Genomic DNA, 5,915 nt, shown 5'->3' on the forward strand with positions numbered 1-5,915 from the left:
TATTATTGTGTGGGGTGTGATGTTTGTTTTGAGCTTTAGTAAAGGTTCTTTTATGAATTTAGGTGCCCTTGCATTTGGAGATAGGTGTTCAAAATTGAGAGTTCTTCTTGGTAGATTTTACCTTTGACCAGTATGAAGTGTCTTTCCTTATCTTTTTTGAAAACTTTTGGTTGAAATTTGATTTTATTCAATATTAGAATGGCTAGTCCAGCTGGTTTCTTGGGACCATTTGCTTGAAAAAAGGTTTTCCAACCTTGTACTCTGAGGTAGTGTCTGTCTTTGTACTGAAGTGCATTTCCTGCATGCGGCAAATGCTGGGTCCTGTTTACATATCCATCTGTTAGTATATGCCTTTTTGGGGAATTGAGTCCGTTGATATCAAGAGATATTAAGGAAGAGTGAGTGTTGCTTCCTGCTATTTTTGTTGTTAGATGTGGAACTATGTTTTTGTAACTATCTTCTAAACTCAAATTTGTTGAAAGATTAATTTTTTGTTTTTTCTAGGGTGTAGTGTTTCCCTCCTTGTGTTGGTGTTTTCCATCTATTATCCTTTGTAGTGGTGGATTTATGGAAAGATATTGTGAAAATTTGGTTTTGTCATGGAATATCTTGGTTTCTCCATCTATGGTAATTGGGAGTTTTGCTGGGTATAGTAGCCTGGGTTGGCATTTGTGTTCTCTTAGGGTCTGTATGACATCTGTCCAGGATTTTCTAGCTTTCATAATCTCTGGTGAGATGTCAAGTGTAATTCTAATAGCTCTGCCTTTATATGTTACTTGACCTTTTTCCCTTACTGCTTTTAATATTCTTTCTTTGTTTAGTGCATTTCGTGTTCTGATTATTATGTGACAGGAGGAATTTCTTTTCCGGTCCAATCTAGTTGGAGTTCTGTAGGCTACTTGTATGTTTTTCAGGTTAGGGAAGTTTTCTTCTATAATTTTGTTGAAGATATTTACTGGCCCTTTAAGTTGGGAATCTTCACTCTCTTCTATACCTATTATCCTTAGGTTTGGTCTTCTCATTGTGTCCTGGATTTCCTGGATGTTTTGGGTTAGGACCTTTTTGCATTTTGCATTCTCTTTAACTGTTGTGTCAATGTTTTCTATGGTATCTTCTGCACCTGAGATTCTCTCTTCTATCTCTTGTATTCTGTTGATGATGCTTGCATCTATGACTCCTGATCTCTCTCCTAGGTTTTCTAACTTCAGGAGTGTCTCCCTTTGTGATTTCCTTATTGTTTCTAGTTCCATTTTTAGATTTTGGATTGTTTTGTTCATTTCCTCCGCCTGTTTGTTTGTGCTTTCCTATAGTTCTTTAAGGGATTTTTGTGTTTCCTCTTTAAGGGCTTCTAGCTGTTTAACCTGTGTTCTCCTGTATTTCTTTAAGGGGGTTATTTATGTCCTTCTTAAAGTCCTCTATCAACATCATGAGAAGTGATTTTAGACCCGAATCTTGCTTTTCCAGTGTGATGGTATATCCGGACTTGCTATGGTAGAAGAATTGGATTCTGATGATGCCAAGTAGCCTTGGTTTCTGTTGCTTCTGTTCTTACATTTGCCTCCCGCCATGTGACTATCTCTAGTCCTACCTTCCCAAGCTATATCTGACTGGTGCCTGTCCTTCTTGTGATCCTGGTTATGTCAGAACTCCTCAGAGTTCAGCTGTCTCTGTGATGCTGTGATACCGGGGTCCTGTGATCCTGAAATCCTGGGTGTGTCAGAGTTCCTGGGAGTCAAGCTGCCTCTGAGACCCTGAGATCTTGGTGACCAAGCTTCTGGGATCCTGGGATCCTGGGATCCTATGGTCCTGGGTGTGTTAGAGTATCTGGGAATGGAGCTTCCTCTGGGTGTTTTGGGACTGACTGGCTGTTGAGTTTGCACCCAAGGTCTGCTAGGTCACCAGCCCAGACCAGAAAGCTGTTCCTAATATTTTGATGGTAACAGTGTTTCTCTCTCTCTCTCTCTCTCTCTCTCTCTCTCTCTCTCTCTCTCTCTCTCTCTTCTCTCTCTCTCTGTCTCTGTCTCTGTCTGTCTCTCTGTCTCTTCCTGTCTCCCTCTGTGTGTGTGTGTATGTGTGTGTGTGTGTGTGTGTGTGTTTCCCTTTCTTCCCATATGCAATTACTTATTTCCTGTGTTTTCTTGGTGTAGTTATCCTCCTTGGAATGGAGTTTTTCTTCTAGTATTTTCTATAAAACTTTGTGAATGGATATTATTTAAATTTAGTTTTGTCTTGAAATATCTTGTTTTTCTCATCTATGGTGATTGAGAGTTTTGCTGAGTATAGCAGTCTAGATTGCCATCTGTGGGTTTTTAAAGGCTTCAGGATTATCTGTCCAGGCCCTTCTAGCTTTTAGAGTCTGCTGAAAAGTCAGGCATAATTCCGATAAATCTGCCTTTGTATGTTACCTGGCCTTTTTCTCTTATACCTTTTAATTTTATTTCATTGTTCTACAGATTTAGTGTTTTAATTATAATATGGTATGAGGATTTTCTATTGTGGTTCAGTCTAATTGGTGTTCTGTAAGCTTCTTGTATGTTTATAGGCATCACTTTCTTTAGGTTGGAAAATCTTTCTTCTATGATTTTGTTGAAAATATTTTCTGATCCTTGGAGCTGGAACTCTTGACCTTCTTCTATTCCTATTATTCTTATGTTAGGCCTTTTCTTGATATCCTAAATTTCATGGGTGTTTTGTGTCAGGAATTTTGTAGATTTAACATTTTCTTTGACTGGTATATCAATTTCTTCTTTTGTATCTCCTATGCCTGAGAGTCTCTCTTCTATCTCTTGTATTCTGTTGCTTTCATCTGACGTTCCTGTTCTCTTCTCTAGGTTTTCCATCTGCAGGATACCCTCAGTTTGTGTTTTCTTAGTGCTTCATTTCCATTTTCAGGACTTGAACAAACAGTTTGTTTTTTCTTTCACCTGTTTAGTTGTATTTTCCTCTATTTCTTCGGAGGGATTTGTTTCTTCTTCAAGGGGCTCTACCTGTCTTGATTGTATTTTCCTATTTCTTTATGGGATTTATTCATTTCCTCTTTAAAAGCCTCTATCATTTTTATAAGATTGGATTTGTACTTCAGGTTGTGTGAAGATATTTAGAGCTTGCTGTCATAGGATCATTGTGCTCTGAAGGTGTCATATTGCTCTGGCTTTTGGTTGATTGTATTGTTTCCTGGGCCTTTAGTCATCTGGTTGCCCCTGGATGTTCCTTCTGTAGCAGGTATTGAGAGGGGACTAACCTCATTGAATTTGTGGTATGCTTCCAGTAGTATCCTTGAACTAGACAATGGAACACAAGAGACTGTGCAAGTCTCACAGCAGTTGAGTGTACCCATGGGGATAAGGCAGGAAGGGGATGGGAGAGAGGCTGCCAGACAATGGTAGTCCAGAGTGATGGCAGGCCACTCAGGGTGCGCCCCCAGAGAACATGGCTTGCAGGGGAAATCGGTACAGGAGTGAAATATAATTACATGTGTGGTTCCAGTTCAGAAAGTCAGGTGAAGGCTGACAGGGAGGTGCTTGGATAGTGGAGATCTGGGAACAGCAAACCATTTGGGGCAGCTGGGTGTCCCCCAAGAAGACTTGGGGGCAGTGGACATGGGTGCAGGAAGGGAATCTAACATATATGGTTCTGAATCAGCAGGTCTGGTGAAAGTGAGCAGAGAAGTCCCAGAAAATGGAAGTCCAAGGGATATTGCAGGCTGCTCAGGGTAGCCAGGCATGCCCCAGAGGACTTGGGGTCAGAAAAAACCTTTATCACAAATTTTAAGAGTTCTCTTCTATGGCCTCCTCTCTAGGCTCTAACTTGGGGTGGGGGTTGTCACAGAAACCTTCTATGTCCCTCTTTCTCAACTGTGAATGATGTCATCGATACCACTGCAGAAGTTTTCTTGTCCTTCACTCAGTGGGAACCCAAATCAAGGACTTCCGTATGGTTTCTTGCAACAGCACAGACCACGGATATCAACGTGGCCTCGGGCCGCCACTCTCTTCATGTATTTTCTTGAGACAGGAGTCCTATGTTAGTGTGACTGGCCTCAAGATCTTGTGCCTATTTTGTCAGCCTCTGCAAGGCTTGGGCTACAGGCAGTAACTGTCTGCTGCCATCCTGAATCTTTACAGTAGGCATCTCATCCCCTATAGAACTTGGAGTGTGAGGAGTCACAAAGCTTTGAGAAGGTGAACTGTTGTAGCCCTCACTGGACCTAGGCTAAGAGGAGACTGTGGCCTCCTGGGCTACTTCAGCTGTGCTGCTCTCTCCTGGGACCCCAAGCTGTGAGGAAACCCTAGACTCTGAGGAGATAGTGGTCTCCCACCCATACAGTCCACCCTTTAGGGGTGTTGAGAACACCCTGGCTTGGGGCTGCTATCACCATGCTCACCTCCACAAGCCTCCTCATCAACCACCTCTGCAGCTCCTGTGCAGCTCCTTAACCTCCTCTAACTGTGCATGCCCAATGATCCTAGCCAGAAGAGGCACAAAGAATAAGGGATGGGTGTTGAACACACTCCTGAATACTCATTAGGCCTAAGTGCCTCATGTGCTGACTTAGGCCCCTTGTCCCATTTGATGTGTGGCTTGTGGCACTTTTTGGAGGGTGGCACTTTCTGGTTGGAAGTGTCTTTGGTGGGAAGGGTCTGGAGTGGCTCACAGCAGAGAACTATCGAGGAGCATCCAGAGACTAGAGGTCTGCACATACCACACCTGCAGCTTTGCACAGGACAGTTGAGGGCCTCTGGTCTCACTGGTCTACTCCTGAGTGACAGAGGGAGAGCGTGGTAGCCTATTGCACACCTCCCATCTCATAGTCCTTGCTTCACTTTACCTCATCTCATCACACCTCAACCCACCTCACTTCACCTGGACCAGAAAACTTGTTTGGCAAAGACGAGATGGCCACCATTTCATGCTGCTTATTACAAAGTGGAGAAAATGGAAATGATCAGCAGGTATGTCACTTTCTCAACATCACACAGATACCTGTATGGGACAGCAACTCAAGTTAAGTCCATACTCAGGAAGAATAGAGGTAGATTTTACTCTGAAGAGCTGGCAAAGAAATATTGTTTACTCCCAGTGAGGTAGGGGTGCCTAATGATGTTGATTTTCTATCAGACTATTAGTTTGTCATTCCCGTAACTCAACATGGACAGAAGGTTACATCAGTTGGCCTGAACCCTCATCATTCCCCTGCACCAGTGATTTGGTAAACATTAGAACTATAGAATGACACAGTGGCTCCCAGATGACAAATAACAAAAGCAGAATTTGGAGTAATTTTATAATATTTAAAATAAAAACTGTTATTTGCAATAATTAACTCTTTTTTATTAGATATTTTCTTTATTTACATTTCAAATGCTATCCCGAAAGTGCCCTATACCCTCCTCCTGCCCTGTGAGAAGGGAAAGGGGGAAATGGTTTTGTGTTCAGAGAATCAGATATTTTTGGTCCTACTGTGAGGTTTCTCATGTTGTACCTCCTATGTCCTCAGCCATGGTCTCTTTCAGGAAAGAAGGTGTTGGTGAACCAGTTGCCAGGATAGAGAAATGATTTGGGACTGGGGAAATGTTAAAAGGGGGAATCAGATGCCATGTTCAACAAAATATCTCATCCAGAGCTTTGTTCTTGCAAACTTCCACTCAATATCACCATGACCACATGAAAGACACAAGTGCAATCTTTGAAAGGGGGGGAACTGCAAATACACCCAGGCCTCCTTTTCAGCTTCTAGAGAGGCAGTAGTGATACAAACTCAAATGTCATATACCTTGCAAATGCAAATTATGGAGACCTGACAATCGAGTTTAAGAAATACAGAGTGAGTTCCAGGACAGCCAGGGCTACACAGAGAAACCCTGTCTCAAAAAACCAAGAAAAAAAAATAAGAGAAAGGAAAGGAAAGGGAAAGG

The sequence above is a fragment of the Mus caroli genome, unplaced genomic scaffold, assembly GCF_900094665.2.
Source record: "Mus caroli unplaced genomic scaffold, CAROLI_EIJ_v1.1 scaffold_19251_1, whole genome shotgun sequence".
NCBI classification, from domain to species: domain Eukaryota; kingdom Metazoa; phylum Chordata; class Mammalia; order Rodentia; family Muridae; genus Mus; species Mus caroli.